Source organism: Erpetoichthys calabaricus, chromosome 5 (genome assembly GCF_900747795.2).
Source record: "Erpetoichthys calabaricus chromosome 5, fErpCal1.3, whole genome shotgun sequence".
NCBI lineage: Eukaryota > Metazoa > Chordata > Cladistia > Polypteriformes > Polypteridae > Erpetoichthys > Erpetoichthys calabaricus.
In genome coordinates, this window is record NC_041398.2 from 97,631,736 (window position 1) to 97,651,129 (window position 19,394).

Here is a 19,394-nt window from a genome sequence, read left to right on the forward strand (position 1 = left end):
ATCTTGGTATTATTGCTAGTTATAGTTAAAACTAATCCGTTTAGTACATACTACATTTGTTAAGTTAAAAGAGGATCATCTATGATGAAGTTCTGAACAAAAAAAGACAGAAGAATATAGCAGGCACACTACTCCCTCTGCTGGAGATTTTTTTTTTTAATTCATTCAAGATTTCTGAAACAAAATATAGAGCATAAAATACTTCTTTATCAGTTAATCAAATTATAAAACCAATTCCCTCAGCAGAAATGTATCTAAAATATTTGGTTGCATTAATAAAAAAATGATAATACATACAAAATGTAAGACCATAGTCACAAAGCATTAGAAGTTCATATAAATGTCCATCAACCCATTATGAAATACGCCTAATCAAGTGCTATGATCTTTGGTGGGGTTTGGAGTGGCCGTGCCTGCAAGATAAGCACAAATCCTACAAGTACTTAAGATACCTACAGATAATGCCCCGATATATTTAGTAGGTAAAATGTTGGAGGACTGGATAGAAAGGTGAAAGACCTCAAATACCACATTACTATGGGTCTTGATTGCTTCCTATAACTCCAGTGAAGGATTGAACGGGCAGGCAAAAATCCTGCTTGTATATCACTCCAGGTTAGCTGTACTGGGCTGCTGGTTCATTAAAACGAACACTTTGGCGAAGTGACTTTAAACCGATCACTTTGGAATAGCTCCACACATGGCTGTGTTGGAAGGCCAACTCAATGAATTACACCAGGTACTTCAGTTTGGGGGACTGAATAGACAGCAGGTGAAAGACCTACTATAATGCCCCGCTATGAAGGTCTGATGTCGATTAGGTTCATTTTTGGTAAACAGCTATTATAGAAAGGGCTTGCTCCATGGAATGAGACATTTGTGCATAACTAATTTGTGCAAATAATGAAATGTTCTGCATTCTCATTTGGACTACATAACTATCTTCTTTGAAGACAGAGAAACATTTTTCCCCCAACAGAAATTTCACTGGGCACAAGGGAGGAAGGTACCCTGGACAGACTGCTAATCCATCACACAGTACCCTCTGACACAGTGGAACAATTAGGCCTCATCTGCAGGTGTTTCAGATTTGAGAGGAGCACATGAGTACCAGTGAAAAGGCAATACAGACAGAGAGAATATGCATACTACAAACCACATTCAGGCCCAATATGAACCCAGAACTCGCTGAAAGGCAGAAGCACTAACCATTGAAAAAAACATTCTGCCCACAAACAATCTGTTAGCCTTTCCCAAGAACACATAGACTCAAGAACTCTAAAGACTGAGAGAAACAGAGAGAGCGAGAAGATGAATTATGAAAGTAAAATATATCATTGTGCCCTACTCCTCAACCCATTACCAATGTAATCATTTTCCAGATTGTTTTGCAAACACTGAAAGAATCCTTTAGTTGCTGAGTAGTGCCTAAGCTACTGTATCTAGCCAGTGAGGCACCTTACTTCATCATTACTTCATCCTTTATTATTTAGCCATAAAACTTCCTTTATATTTTTAACCTTCTTACTGTAAGTTTCAGTAAAACAGATATTTATATTTTTACTTGGGCTAACTTCCAGTGATTGCCTCAAGTTTCTTTTAAATTGAGGGTTTCTTCTAATAACTCCTTATCTAACATGCCTCAGCATCCATGATCCCCCGGTCTATGCTACATGTCCTCAGATACCAAGGACCATTTTGATGTTATCCTCTTCATTCTACAACATAAAGAACACATATGTTGCTACTAAGGGTTGCATAGTAGTAACATTTAGTTGGAAAATATTACTTACATCACCTTAACAAAGCCTGAAAAGCCTTTCCAAAATAGATTTGATCCTTGATTATCCTTTTTAGCCTCCTTCTCATATCAATTTATCCATTATGCATACCGCTCAAAGTTGTATCCTCATGCCCCTGTTGGATTCTGAAGAGGATCAGAATCTTCTTCTGCCTGCAAGGTTTGTGTTCATCCTTAACTTGTAAGCTCTTGTTTCTATTTACAACTTTACAATATCCAACAATCTGTCCATTCATCTAAAAACTTTATTAACTAGATCTATCTTTAGAAGTTGTTTGGAAGACAGAACTCCACAGATGCTTGACATTACAAGGCACAACCATGCACGGATTTCCACTAGTACAGTTTTGAGCCTTCAGTCAATCCAATAGTGGTAATCTTTAGGGATTTGCATTCTAATCTAAGCCTGGTCTGTCTGTGTGCAGTTTGTTTGCTCACCCTTGGCTCTTTCTCCCTCATCCTAAAGATAGATGTATTAGGTTGGTTGGTGTCGCTGAACTAATCTAATGTGAATGTGTATGTGCCCTGCAATGGTGCCCCATGTAGGGTTGATTCTTGCCTGGCAATCCATTCTCTTGGCAATAACTGTGGCTGCCCATGACAAAGTAATAAGGAATAGCAGGGTTCAAAATATGAAAGGTTAGGTGGATCATTTGGGTTTTTTGGGTTATTTTAACAATGGTCGGAATTTTAAAACTTTGGAAATAGGTCAGGCAATTCATTTTTCTGATCTTGTTGGATATAAACAATGCTGAGACCATGATTGACTAATTCATTAAATATTTTTCTAGACTGACATAATCCTTTGTATTGTCCCACCCTCTTTCTGTTGTAGTTTGTAACCACACCCAAGTTACCAAGAAGCACTTTTGTTGTTAGGTTATGCACTCACACCTGAACATTGTATGCTAATTTGCTTATTAAATTAGCTAGAAATAACCAGTTACCGTGTGGCCAACTTTAAAAGTTACTGTTTTTCTAAACCCGTACATTTGTTCTGAGTTTTTTGATTTGGCTTTGGCTAACTCACATTAATGAGAGTGGCTAACTTGGCTAACTCACATTAACAATTATTTTCATTCTTTTGTACAGTACATACCCACATTGATTTCTCTGGATACACTTTGTTCTCTCTAGGTGTCTGTGTCTTAATTATGGATCCAATTTTGAAGCTTGGCTGCAATGATCATTTCATTGGCAACCATTTTTCGTTTGAATCCAAACATTTATGTACCACGTTAGTGTCTTTGGCAGAGCTTCAGAGGTGGCCATAGTGGTGCATGATTTTTGGTTTACAGACGTGATAGTTAACTGGCCAAATAATGACATTTTACCCAGACTTTGTGAGATGAGTTGGAAACAAACTTGGTAAAATATCTTTTAAATGTACAGCATGTTTTAAAATATAAAACACTGCTAGAAATTACTTAAATAGCAAATACAATTTATATTTGAAGAGCTCTATTTTAAACATAACACATACTTGTGTTTTAAAAATGCAATTTAGATAAAAAATTAATTGAATGAAATTGAAACATCAGAAGGCCTTTATTAATACCAGTTACATCTATTCTAATTAGGCAAAGAGTTACAGTTTGGAAATACAGTCTTTTTTGAACAGATGAAAAGCACTACTTTCCAGTTTCCCATTAAAGTTAGAGTTTACAGAATAGATGCTACTGAGATCTTTGTAAATAGAGCTGACCAAACACACATTTAAAGAAATTAGTCATAAACATATAACTGCCACTTTTTGAAAACACTGATTTGATACAGTACATATTCATTTTTAAAAGGTAATTGCAGTCAAACAGATATCTGTCAATTTTCCGAACATGCTTAATGCAGTTTTAGAACTGTAGCTAATTAAAACCCAATCCCGAACAGAATGCATGTCAAATGAAGGGCACATTGACACACACACTTATACTCACTTACACTGGGCCAGTTTAAAGTCATCAGTAAAACTACCATACATATCTTTTGGATATGAGATGAAGAGCACAGTAAATGAAGGCAAGCACATAAAGACAGGAGGAGAATCTCTACATACATAGTAGCTGGTCCCAAAATAAAAGCCAGTTATTTAGAGCTATGAGGCAGAAAGGCCAAGCATTGTTCAACTATACTATCCAAAAACAGACATGTAAAACAGTAATAACATATTTTAACTCTCAATGCATTTAGACACATGCAGACAAATAAGTTTCTATGCATTTCATTTAGAGTTTCATTCCTACATATCAAGTAATACGTATTTTCTCATTTACAGGATATTTCCTGATTTCTTTATGTTGGATGATGGAATTATAAGTACATGCCTGAATAGTTTCTAAGCAAGAAGAATTTCCAGATTCCCATTGGGTCAAAATTTTACTGTAAGGATACTGTAAGGAATTGTAAGGATTCCAATAAATCACAAAATCTATTAGTCTGTAAAGCTCACTGTTAATAAACATTCAGCCATTTTATGCTAACTTCCTGTATTTCTTTCCTTATAGCTGTATATGGCAGTTCTACATTTCCAACATTCAGTTGTTGACTATAAATATAAAAAATAATATACTGTCTTACAAACTAAAATAGCGGCTCATGTTCAGAATGACAGGTCATGTTTATGATTTCACCAGTTAGCTCCTTTTAAACTGAGACTTTGCTGTTTGCCAACATTTTACATTCTTTACATTCAATATGTATGTATACTTCTGTCACCCACTGCACCTTTAAGAGAAGTGACATCGGTAGTGTGGCTGAGTGGCCAAGGCTCAGGCTTTAAACCATTGAGTGCCCAGCTTGTCTTAGCCTTTGGTGCACATATAAACCTAAACAAATCACTTTATGCTACAGTGATCAACTCTAAAGAACTTTTACATTAACAACTGTACAATAACTCTGAGGGCGGCACGGTGGTGCTGCTGCCTCGCAGTTAGGAGACCCGGGTTCGCTTCCCGGGTCCTCCCTGCGAGGAGTTTGCATGTTCTCCCCGTGTCTGCATGGGTTTCCTCCGGGTGCTCCGGTTTCCTCCCACAGTCCAAAGACATGCAGGTTAGGTGCATTGGCGATCCTAAATTGTCCCTAGTGTATGATTGGTGTGTGTGTGTGTGCGCCCTGTGGTGGGCTGGCACCCTGCCCGGGGTTTGTTTCCTGCCTTGCGCACTGTGTTGGCTGGGATTGGCTCCAGTACAGACCCTGTAGTTAGAATATAGCGGGTTGGATAATGGATGGATAACTCTGAACTTCAAATGCTTGGAAAGTGTGCAGTATAGAAGGGACTTTGATAAAGTTTATGTTGTGTAATTTGGTATGAAACTGTTATGTTAAAGAAACGATTCCCATCATTATAAGCATGTGTTATCTTAAAATGCATAATTTTTGTAATCAGCTTTTTAAATTGTTCTTGTTTTATGATTATATACTCCTGTTGGTACTGACTCAGTAGTCTCTGAATAGTCTAGTCATCACGTACGTCTGGGGTATTTCCTTTGTAAATTAATGTCAATTTCTTCGTAATGAGCTTTTTTAAAATTATATTGAAACAAAATACATTAAAGACAAACTAGTTAACAATGAGTGCAAATTCACCTTTGCAGTACCAGAAATAGCATTGCTACCTAATAGGACTTCAACCTCAAATTACTAAGCAAGTTATGTGGATTTCATTCGTGGACTGTGACTCTGACTTCCTCCCATTGTCCAAAGACAAGCTGTAAGTTTGTTTTGCATCTCTATATTTATCTGTGGTTGACAAAATGCTAGGTGGAGTGGGGGCTCATTTGCAGTAAAAGCGTACAAGTAAAACAAAAAAAAAAAAAAACAAATCTAGAGTCATTATGGATTTGTGAAACTAATAAAAAGATGTTTTTCTAGTTGTACTCAAGATACCATTAATATATGGGCAACTAAATGGGTTTGACAAAATGCGATTTAAAAATGGATTTCATTGTTAACGCAATCACACCTTCTATCATGGATAATTTTACCATTTACATACATGTTTGCTGTTACTCCAGTTACATATAAATCTAACTATAACAATTTGCATTCATAGAATAGATGAATCTGGAATTACACATATAAAGCAAAATAAGCATGTAAATAATTATGGAGCTCTAAAGTCTATTCAACCACTCATCTACAGTATCTGTTATCATACCCAGACTTTATTCTGACAGAATAATCCACCCTGTACAGGGTGACTGTTTTATTAAAAAAAATGAAAACTAACATCCAAGTGGACAAAATCCACATTGAATCATTTGAGGCCATGACTAACTCTGCTTATTTTATTTTTATGAAGCATTATTCCATTGGAAAGTCCAGAACACTAGTCTGAAACAAATTTAATAAAATACAACCGCACAAGATCATGAGCAAAAACGAATACAATAGAACAACATGATCAGCATTATACAATGCACCACATAGATACTTTATATTTAATATTAACTAAAACATTGAACATTTTTTGGTAATTCAAAAAGATCATGATATAAGTAATTGTACACGTTATCATCCAACATATTACAATCATGATGAAATTCTGAAATATATATATATATATATATATATATATATATATATATATATATATATATATATATATATATATATATAAAATTAGGCTTGTTACAGTACTACATTTTTTAAACTATTAATTTTTATTAATTAATTGTCTCCAGGAAAAACGTGACCAAAGAGAGGGTACTGTTAATTATTTTTCAGTGTTAAATTTCAAAAACGGATTATATCTACCAATGCAACATATTAAGCCAGCATGGCACACTGTAGTTTAACTTCAGCTCTGACTCACCCTGGTGCAGGTCAGAGCTGCCGTTCACTCTCTTCTGCCTGACATGTTTTCCTATGTTTTCTAACGATATGCAATGTTGGACGGATTGCATTTCACAACTCCCACCTTGCTCTGTCCTTAACATCTGGATACCATAATGCCAGCTGATTCATCCAGGGTGGTCAGCACAGCTGACTGAGTACTCCATGCCCTTACAAAGAATCCCTCCAGTGTGTCCTGCAAACCAATAAGGACCCTCGGCTCTTTTAAATTCACTCACATGTCATCAGCTCACCTAGAAAAAGTAGAGTTTTTTTATTGTATTAACTTTCTTCCAATAAAAATAGATTTTTTTGTATTATTAACTAGTTTAATGATTTATATTAGAACAGGGTAAGAAAGGGGTTACAGTCTCCTTTATATTTAATATAAATACCATAAATTCAATTGTCATTTTTATACTGTTTTTGTGTTTATAATAATGTATTCTATTTTTAATGACTTACTTGAAAACATATCTAAAATATCTACTTTCCATAAACTTGTTTAGGCTAGCCTTTTTGGCGTTACTAATCCTCAAAAGCTAGCCGATCTCAAAAACTTAAGAAACAATAAAAAAGTAGCATTTTGATATAGACTTAATTAGAGTGGATACAAATCATGTCAAGATTATTAATATCTTTTTTTTTATATAAATGTATCTCAACCAGAGTATCAATCTATCAATCATAAATTATATAAATTAATGGTAGACCATTGTGAAATAATCAGAGTGTTTGGCATACACTACATTGGACAAAGAGAAAAAATGTTGATTGGGTTTTGGCCACCAGTCTTACTCATTAAACATCACAGATGACAAACAGATTAAAAGTGTTTTCTAGACCTACCAATAGGTGTGTCACATTAAACACTAACAAAAAAAATCACATTCAATTCCATTTAATTCAACTTATTCTTATAAAACTTACTTTCATTTATAACCTCAAATTAATTTTGCTTTTGTTTTGTTGGCTAATTAAAGATTAAAATTTGTCATAAAAAAACTATTAATGACATACTCATCTGATAGTATTCTCTTAAAAGAAACATTACATCTAGAAGAGCGACAGGATTGAAGTTGGATTTTTAACCTTATATGAATAAAAGATGTGTTTCAATTTGATATGTGACAATGATAAACAACTTATGATTTCTGATGAATACAAATAAACATGTAAGAAGGTGTTCCTCAATAACAGGCACAAATGTTTCCTTACAAACAGGTCTCTGAGTGCTTTCAGAAAACGATCAGCATGTGAGGGTGCAGTGAAATATGCTCAGTCCAAAGCAGGAACTTTTGTATGCTACCTGAATTTATTTAAAGGTGTCAAAACAGCAGAACAACATGTTGCAGTACTGAGATAGTCCCATATGCTTACCTTTTCCAAAGTTAGAAGTTCACTTCATAATTTACTTTACTTATTATACATCCTTTTTTCCTAGACTTCTGTTTAAGCAAAAAGTTTATCAGGACAGGTTAAAACATATGAATAACTCTGCTTAGAGACATGTTGGAACAAAGAAGTATATTAAAGCAGAGGTGTAGCTGACATCAGGGTTATGTGATCTTAGCCTACTTATCCTTTGCCTGCACTATTGTTGTGTTTTAATAGGCTTTATTTAACTGACATTGAACAGAAAATACTGGTGTGACTAGTTATGTAATGCATTACAAATACTGTATGTTATACCTGGAACTTAGCTTTAAATGTAAGAATGAGCTGGTATGATAAGCAGCGTTGCTGTCTCACAGCAGTCAGGTCCTGAGGTTCAAGTCATATACTGTATGTCTCTTCATGTTCATATAATGTAGCATTTCTTTTGGTGCTTGATGAAGAAATGAGGACCTATCATCATAAAATATTCCAGTTTTAATCAAAGGCTGCTTGATTATGACTAATAAAAGTACAATCCCATTTTCCCATGGAGTGATACTAATCCTCACTACAAGTAGTTTTATTGAAGTGTTGTTTCCTTTTTTAATTGGCATTTAAGCTGTACTTATCTACACTGTCATCTTTATCTAATAGCACATCCTCAGCATTTAAGTGTTAGTCTTTTACAAAAACAGGACATGGTTTCACCAATTTAACCAGAAAAACATGAGTTTGAGAAACAGAAAAAAGGAGAAAACAAATAGCAGCTTGCCTTTTCATCTTCTCACTTATATTGTTCAACAGCTTTTCATTGTTGTGTCCTGGAGCATAAAGCAACAGTAGTTTCTCTAAAGACTCATCCTATTGGTAACATGAGCTGTTCCTTCATCCATTTACAACTATTTTCCTCCATTCAATGACCTCTAAAAAAGGGTTTTGTCTTGACTATCACTTTATTTTATTCAAGTTGCCAAGTGCTTCTCTTCCTCCATGACAGGCTTTTGTGATAGGTGATAGAGTTGAATTTCGGATAAGTATACTGTTCTCCCACATTTCCTTTCCATCAGTGGAGTGTAATGTACACAAAACACCTTCTTCTATACATTATTCACTGTTAATCAAATGTGTGTATATCTTTGTTAGCTTAGCAACAAAACCAGTAATGGCATATTACACTATACTATTAACAGCACACAGTGGAAAATAATTAAAACTGTAAGCATAAAAAATGTAAAGAAAAGTAATAGAACAAATGTATTTTGTAATAATGAAAAGGATTTATATGATATTATTTAAATGTGTTTAATTAATATTGCTTTATTTTTGTTATTTTCTTATATCTTAACAGAAACAGGCAATATATTTTAATTATTTTAATGCTATATACAGTAAATGTCTGTGGTCACTTTTCACCTGTATTGGAATTGAATGAGATTATCTAACTTTAAACTATTTTTACCATTACAGAGCAATAGCAGACAGTCAGCTACTGTTGCATGTTAGTCTGAAAGAAGCCTGCGATATTATTTACTCAGAGTGATCTGCATGACCCCGGCTTCCTGCACAAGAGTGGGCATTTTCTCTTTTTTATTTATTGGCCCTCCATATGCCTTATGTTTTTTTGAGTTCTTGTTTATTATCATAAGTCACTTTCCAGTAACATTCTGGAGAAATGCCCTAACATGAAACATATTGACAAGATTAGGAAGACTTGTAGTGTACATTGGGCAATCAATTATCAGGTTATCTATCTATCTATCTATCTATCTATCTATCTATCTATCTATCTATCTATCTATCTATCTATCTATCTATCTATCTATCTATCTATCTATCTATCTATCTATCTATCTATCTATCTGACATATTATATATAGATTTATTTAAAGAACAGTGTCAAGGTGATAACTTTTAAGTGAAGTAAATAATTAATACATACTAAGATTACTGAGTATGAGGAGAAAAAATAACCTGAAACTTATTACCAATTTATCCTTTCAGAACTGTATGAATTAAACTATTCTTGAAAGGCAACTATTTTTGACAGTCATCTTATCTTTTCAGCTTTAAATTTGTTAATAATATTCATTTGAAGGATTCTTTAGCATGTTTAATTTTGTAAATTCACCCCATGCAAACTGTGTCGCACACTGTACCCTTTCATATACGAAAAAATGATATATGTAACCCGGGTGGTTTATTGTTATTGTTTAAGGAATATAATGCTCCCTTCTTTTCCTGAATTACCCAAACTACTACATTTTGAACAACATAGTCTGATTTAATATTTCTGTAAGCATTCATTTTTGTAATAAAGAATCTTGTGTCATCTTTAGGTCAAATCCAAGAAGCTAATGATATGTGAACAGATTACTGAGTTGTCAAATGGCAGTAATTAAGTCTAGTGAACTTGAACCGTGAACTGAGTGTCTCCCTCAACTAATGTATCAACTGTGTGAAATCTGTCTAGCTACCGCAAGTTTGAAATAAATAAACTTCTAATACGACAAGATTGTTAAGTTAAAGGAAGCCAGTACATACTTTAAAAAACCCTGTTTGTACTTCCTTGTTTAAAAACCTCTGAAGTATTTTCATACATGTTTATATGGTATCTTTTGTTTATCCTTAAAGTTTTACACTTAGGAAAGTGTCAAAAATACTGTTGCTATAAAACAGTTTTGCTTTGATTTAATATTATAAAATGAATAATGTGATTTGCATTGTTAGCCTTTTTTAATAAGAGTACAGTGGCGGAGCACATCATTGATTCTAGTTTCAACCTGGCTTTGTCTCCTGCACTTCAGTTGATTTCCGTCAAGCACACTGCTGCTTCCCATAATCCAGTGGTTGAGTAGAATCTCTAAAGTACTTTCTGTGTGAACATTTGCCTTCTCTGATTTATAGTCATGAACCAGAATGGCTGTATCTTGGCCTTGCCATTACTGTTAACATAAGCAGGCTCTTACATTGTTAGCAGATGAAGGTAGCATTTGATAGCTTATCATTTTACCTTTACCTTATCATTAATCCTTTTTATTACTTTTTACAAAATAATTTGATGGTCAAAATTAAGAATTGAAATAATTCTAAAATCAGTTAATGTTTATGTTTGCTTTCTATTCTGTCTAAAAATTTACCAAATGTTTCTGCAAAATATCCTTACAAACCTACAGTAATCAAATGTTATTAACTTAAAGAAAATTGAATATTTATATTTCAGGTACATTTATTTATTCAAAGAAAATGTTTTATTTCATCTGGCATAGTCCCTGCATTAGATTGCATGATTTAACAATATGGATAACCAAATAATTTATAAGGAAAAGTTTCTTGTAAAAAATGAATATTTTTTATTTATCAGTTGCTTGTATCCAAAGCAACGTATCTGTTAAAAGTTGAAGACAAATGTCAAGATTATCTTAATATTCAAAAACTACATAAGTATTGGTTCTGTAATGGCACTTTATTGGGTTGTGTGGAAGAACTATAGCTAGACAAAGAATCATTTTATGTCATGCAGGGTTCATTGCATGTGTAATCAGTTCTTTAGACATGGAAGAGGTCCCTAATATGTGGACAAAACAGATATCTTTAACAAATCTGTTATTTATTCAAGGCCATTTATGGATTCTCTTGCTGAATTAAAAAAATAAAGGCTCTTTCTGGTTCCTTTGGGAACCAAAAATGGCTCCCCTCTGGAAGAACCAGATACCTTTATTTTTAAGTGCGATAGTCAGCTTTATAGATTCAATTATCTAAGGTAACATACTAATATATTGTGCAAAAAAAACACTTCCTTTCCTCTTGAGGGTTGCCACGGATTTCATTTAAAATTAAAGTCACTAGTGGAAAAATAAAGACATTAATTAACTTGGTACTTTTCAGCTGGGCTAAAGACAAAATGTCGTGTATCTGAACAAAACTACCCTTTAAAATGTATGTTTTCCCAAACTTTTGAAGAACCAACATACTGTACATTTGACATTTTAATTAGTAATGGGGTAGCTGATCCACTAACCACCACACTGGGGCAAGCACTAAATTTTGATCACCAAAGTGCCATACTCAAATACACATCAAAGGCTAGTCACAGCATTACGTCTTAAATAAAATAAAATAATTAATACAAATTTAAGAGTAAAACAAGTAATTAAGACAATTAAAACATAATTCCATACTTCTAAAAAAGGGTCCAGAAGTTTAATAAGGTGTCAAAAAAAGAACTAGCACATTTTGTCAATGTAAGCATGGTGTATTTGTATTATAATCATGAATAATATTTTTTTGGCATGTAGAGTTTCCATCCTTCATTATTAAGCAAGCCAAAAAATACAAATATTTTCCAGTCTCTTTACTGCTGCCAATTACTGGCAAAACAAACTTAATTAGTCTTATAATTTAAGTTTTATACTCACTAATATTAAAAAGAAAGTGTAACATGCATCTTTCTAGTTTGATTGCTGGAAGTATTCAATGTTTAGTTCAGTTAAATGAATGTTGTAAAATATTTTTTCAATTCTGCTTTGCTTAATTCACGATATATTGGCATATTCCGTAATGCAGCATATAGGAAGATGACTGAGAAATATTATATGTTCTTCAACAATTTACAAACTCAGGCAATGTAATACAGAAATAGTAGTCATGAATATTATTTATATTACTCATAAGTACTATCTGCCTTTGTTTAAAAATACAACTTGATATGTCCTTTCTCTTTCTGCATATGTCTTACATTCCAGATTTTGTATTCATTTAGTAATCTGGGTTTATTTCCAATGACATAAATTTTGAAGTGTTGACAATAAAGAGTTGCCATGGTTATGCCATTATAAATATTTGTTGCTTATTTTATGGATGGTTTTGATAATGGAAACTGTGAATCGCTTTTACTTAAATTCTTTGAGAAAAAAAGTCTGAAATGAATATCTACACTTGCTAGTTAAATGTCCAATAGTTTTCAGTAATTAGCAAATATTATAATTGCATGTAATTGCGTTAATCTATATCTGAATATCTTGGAACATTTTCAATTTTTTAAAATCTGTTTATCCATAAATTGACTGCTTTGCATTCTTTCACAGAATGTTAATGTGTTGTTCTGTCGTCATGAAAAACTTGGAGAAATTTTCATCTAAACACTTACTTACATTATTTTAAATCAATGTACACTCACCTAGTAACCCATTTAGTGACTTAGTTTTAAATAGTGTTAGATTTACGGATATTTTTATTTGATTTAACTTTTAAAAAGAAATAAATGCATTAAGCCAATATCATTTTATCTGTTTTCTGAGTCTGTTCCCCTTGGAAATGGCACTAAGAACAGAAATTTAATCCAACAACAAGAATCTCAAAGCTTAAGCTGAGACTGGGTGCCAGGTTACGAAAGAGCTTGCTCATTCACATCGTTCACAGTCGCATTTGTTTTGTAGTATTGTTGTATATGATCAAAGCCAACATTTCCCACTGTTAAGGCAGGATGCCATTAAATTATTTTTTCACCTCTATGAGGAAAATGCAAAGATATTTCACAAAACATATAAATGTTTTCACATTTTTATAATTTCGGAATGTAAACTCAGTACTTTTTTTCTCACAGATATTCAATGCTGCTTTTATTCAGAGTTCTAAATTAGTTCTTCTTCAAGATGAAACTTATGGGAGACCACAGCTATTTATTTAACAAATTGTCTTACAATTGATGTTTAAACTGAAACTATTAAAATGTGTCTAAGTGATGAAAAGAGCATACTTAAAAAAAATAAAAAAGAACATGAAGTGAAGGGTCTGCAGGTGACTGCTTAAAAGAATAAAAACAGTTCTCTTAAATTGAGCAGAATATTGCTTATGCAAAACGTTCTAAATGTCTGCTGACTCATAAGACTAAAATATGAGGTCCAGTGACCCAACAAATGGGGCCTTCAGTCAGGAAGTGCACAGAAAACGTTTAACATATGAAGGTATTTGGCAACACAAAGATTTATTGGAGCTATCTCTATTCAGGAGCTACACTAATGTATAGGATTCTTGTCACTGCAGTAAAATAACTTTTAAAAGATTTAAAGCATAGTAATTACAGTTATTTTCAAAGGTGCATAAAAGTAAAAGAATGCAAAAATCAGAGTTTTACTTATAAATACCAAATTACAGTCATTGCTTTGAAAATAACTATAAATGATTATTTATTGTTATCATAGTGCTATGTTCAAAACAAAAAACTCTGGTTAGACGCAATCATCAATGCGAAAACAGACAAACTGGAACATTTATGGTAAAAAAAAAAACAAGTCTGAGAAATGATACCTAGCCAGAAAAACTGCCAATAAGCTGAAATCCTACACTTTAGAAACATACAGGCATTATAAGCAATTATGTTTTTTTTTTATTGTTGCAAAAACATAAACTTCAAATGCTTGCTTCAAATTGTATAACATTATTTATACATAAATTGCATAAAACTTATTTATTACATAAACGTATTTATTTACAAATTGCATGAACTTATTTTTAACTTAAATTACTTCAAATTGCATAAATGTAGTGATGTTCACTAAGGCTGCAGTTCTAACACCCGGCAACTGTCATTCACATCGGGTAAAATTAAAATTCTTGAGAAAAGGGCCCTTATAAAATGAGAACCTGTTTTAAAACTGTTTTGTTGGACCATCACCCAACACTACACATGTCTAGAAAGGAATAAGAATGAGTAGAGGGTGATCTATATTTAACCACAGTTTGGAGAATATTTGTTTGAATCTGTTTATTTATGGTTTAAAATGTGTAGCACTGACCAGCTGGCCTTGGCATGAATGGTGAAATCAGATAGGCATTCAGCAGTTGAAAAAATATTCAGGCTCCTGTTAATTAATGATTAATAGCCACAATTGTTTTCACGTCATTCTATATTTTTGTAATGCCTCATTAATTCTGACAGTTATTAATCACCACCTATTTGCTGTGACAGTTTTTCCCACATTTATATTTTACCTTTCAGCAGAAACACATGCAAGCCCCGTACCTCAAGCACCAATACCACTCAGGTCAGAATAACACGTTGATCAAATGATGGGAAAGACAGTGAGATGATGTAAGGAGATTTATATAAATATACTGCTACATAAACATAATAATAAAAAACTAGGCTTGCTGTGTATTTACGCCTCTGATATGTGCGTCACAGTAAACCAATATTTTTATTTAGCTACTATGTTTATTGTTCTTATTCTAATAAAGATCCTGACAACTTTAGAAAATACATTGCTGTTCTTCCAGATATGACAAAGTAAAAAACAAGCAGCCAAATTGCCATGTTTGCCTACTTCTTTGGAATTGTTTCAGTATAGATGAGATTCTACAATAAACAAAAATATTTTTAATGTAGTAATAAAGTGTGATTTTAAAATTGTACAACTCTGAATGATTTTGAAAAGAATGTAACATATACCACAATAAAAAAACTGCTGTGACAGTATATGAGTTTGCATTGCTTTATATGGTGTTAAAACAATGAAGAAGTGCAATGTTGCAGCCTGAACAGTGGACTTTTAAGGACAACATTACGGCTGAATATACCAATTTTACCCTGTGGGGCTCCAGTTAGCAAAAATGTTGGTTTGGGTGTGGGTTGAATGGTGAGTTGTAGGGATTATACTTACTACTTTATTTTCATTTGTTTGACTGAGTTGTGTTCTATTATAATTGTTTCCCAAAAAAGAATAGCAAAGAAAAACAAATGTTTGTAAAAAATTGTACTGCACCTCATTTTGGAATAAGAAAAATAAAAAAAGTGAACTGACAATCTCATGTCATGACTCAGATTAAGAAAGTCAGAAAGTGATTTGATGGATGAAGAAACACTCTTTACTTAAAAAAAATGTTCAAAAGTGTTGGAGAGCAGGACAGTGTTTTCAGTAACATATACGTGGCATGATCCGAGTGTCTGTGCTGGATTTGTTCGATTTTTTTTTATTTATTCCATTTCTTTCATATGTTTGATGCAGATTATTTAGAGATGTTGGAATAAAAAACCAACAATGTACAGGCTTTCTCATTATATTGAGTTCATAAAGTTTGTAAATTGATAGAAAGGTACATGATCAATCAATGCATGGGGTGGCATTAAATAATTTCTCTAAAACAGATTTAGGTGAAGATTTATAAAAATAATAAGAGTAGTAGGCCTGACTGTATTTTTAAATACTCAATTCAAAGTTGAGATATTTTCACATTGCTTGAGTCCCCAGTGTTGTTACAGGTCTCTTGAAGCTGCTCTAGTTTCTCAAGCACCCACATACTTTTACTAAGTCCTAAACCAATGTTCAGGCTATGGTCCTGTCATTTCTGTGCAAGTCCAAATGCAAGCTTCTTAACAGAGTACCCTTTTAGCTCAGGTGGCCATTCATTCTTGACTTCAGGGTGTGATATCTCTGTCTCTAATGGGAAATCAATGCAGAATTTTGCCCAACAGTGCAATAAAGCAAAAACATAATGTGATAAGAATTTATTTTGGTTTATTTAATAAGGTAAATCATTCAATTAATGGGGGCTGATAATAATGAATTTACATACATGTTCTGTTTGTGTTCCTGCTAATGTCCAAAGCTAAGACTGAATTCTATAGTAAGCTTTTATACATGCTATTTGCCACAAAGGTGATGGTATATTAAAATGGACTAGGGACTGTAAAAGTTTTAATCAAACAGCTTAGTGATTTTCTACAGAGCATTTTGTTAGCTTGTTAATTGTATCAAGTTCGTTCTGCCTATGTTGATTTCTTACCTTCATTCTCCTTTTTAAGTGGGGACATTTTAAATCAAGTACACTTTTATACAACAGCTGAGACTATTATATCAAGGAAACACAGCATATACTTTTTTGAGCAAATTTTAAATACTGACTTATATATTAATTGATTTAAAATGTATGTTCATATCTTATTTCATTAATATTATTTAGAAATAAATCCATTTTAAAATAAGATTACAGAATAGCAGGCTTCATCAATTAGGCAAAGTATGTTAAATTTACTCTACATGTAGCTTTGTAGCTGCGTGCCTCCTCTTCAAAACTGAATGCAGCTTTTTAGACTTAATTTTCATTTGATATCATATGTTCAGTCTCACATTTTGGCTCAACCATCATTTTATTGTAATCTCTTTATTCACGAAGAATGTTCTCGTGTTCTACTTAGTGTTGATTCCAGTCACATGTATTTCTTAAATGAACTGTCCCTTACTACCTTTTTTCTCTTCGCTTCACTCCACATCTGGACAGTAACCGACACATTATGTGCAGTGTTCCTTCTTTTCATTGACTCCTATGTGTTTCAAGGTTATCAAAGTAGTTCTTGTAATACTGTCCCAGCTCTTTCCTTTTTCTTGTTAAATCCAACTTGGGAGCAATGGAAAAACACTAAGAGAACAGATGAGGAACCCCATTACAGGAGAGGACTGGAAATCGATGAAATTGGGCACACCCATTAAGGGTCAGTCAAAACCATCCAAAAAGAGCCCTTCCTCTTCTGGTCATGTGATGGAGAGCACAAATAACAGGAGAAGCCTAATGAAGAAAAGTCATTTAATTTCTGACTAACAAAAAAGGAGGAAATCTGGTCAGTGCTGTAAATAAATGAAGCTAGAAGGGACCACCTGTAACTCTGGAAGATCACTACACTAATAGAATAGGCTTCATTTATTTAAATCCTTAATAAAAGAGACTTAGACTCTGACAATCCCAGACAAAAATTTTATTTTTTATTTGTTCATTTAAAATGCTGATTTTCCCCCAGTAAAATATATAAAATATACTTAATACGTTTGCACTGTGTTTCATTGAATGTGGTCACATTTCCTTAATACAAAAAAGATAATTGAGAAGAAACAACATATATTGCCACAACTAGTTCCTATGTCAGCAACATGAAAAATCACAAAGTATCATGGGAAAATATTCAGCATTTGTTCTATGAATTTGCAAATATTTCCCAGTAAAAAGAAATGGATTGGCTCAAAAGCTTAAAAGCAAAACACTGCCAGCTATGTTGGTAAATGTGCTGGGTTAGCATGTATAATTTAGGGTATTTACAGATGGTTTCAACTTTGTAACAGATTAAATCACTAAAAGATCATCATTAGTGGTCAATGAGACCTAAACGATAGTAATGAAATATGTAATTTTTCAGTCATCTCTGTATTTATCAATCCATGTTCCTGTTGCAACGTGCCTAAGAAAACTTGCATTTCCATGAAATTCTGCAAAGATGTCTGTTTAACACTTTGCGGAAAAGCATATTCATTTTTGTAAACAAAACAGATCTGGTTCAAAATGATTTAGTTAGAATGTGTTTACTTATCTTTACATAGATTTTAAGGCATTATTGTAACAAGATTATAAAAAGAATTATGAGACTAACCACATTATTTTCAGTTTAGTATTTTCTTTGTCTGTTTCCAGTAATAACATTTAAAAAAAATGTAAAAAGTTCAAAATATGTCCATGCTCCATGCAGAAGGGAAATTTGACTTAACTATGTTTGAATGAACAATATAATTTTTATCTAAATTACCTTGTTCTCCAAATGTTGTAATTGAAAATTTCAAATTTAAATGTCCTTTTCAAATTGTATTGATGGATTGATCCTAATAAAAGTAACAAAGTATAATATTCTGGAACTTGTTGAATTTCTTTCAGGGTCAGAAGTTATCAAAGTCTATTCCAGCATCATATAGCTAAATAAATAAAAATTCTGGGTTTGTTACCAGTCGAATGAAACTATTTCATTCACACCAGGCCAGTTGGTAGGATAGGCTCCAGTTTTCCAGGGAACTCAAATAAATTAGGCAGGTTTTTCAAATGTTACTTTATAAGAATATAATATTAAATCACAAGTTTGTAGAGGTTTGATGGTGCAGCTTAATTTTTCTTGAAGTTTAAGTGACTCACTTTGGGACACGCTGTTAGCCAGGTTTGTGATTTCATTTTGCCATGGCACTGCCTTTGTATCCAATATCTCTGCAATTAGTCAACTGATATCCTTGATGATTCTCACACTGAAGACTAACATGGATCTACCTTTAAATGTTTCTGTGTCTTACATACAGTACATTCATCTAACCAACCAACAAAAAAGATTTCAATGCAATGTAAATGAAATAGAGTGGGACTGTCTTTCAGCCCTGGAGGGACATGGTACAGACTGGACTACTCCAACTCAAGGGGTGGAGGGAGGGCATTATTACTAGGCCAATAAAAGAAAAGAGACATACAACTTTTAAATCAGCTGTCTCTTGTGCTTTTCAATCCACTTATGTAGATGTTGGAGCAACAAGCTCCCATGGTCAAGAGTATTGTCTTGTAGAGTATAGGTAGCATCAGCTTCCATAAT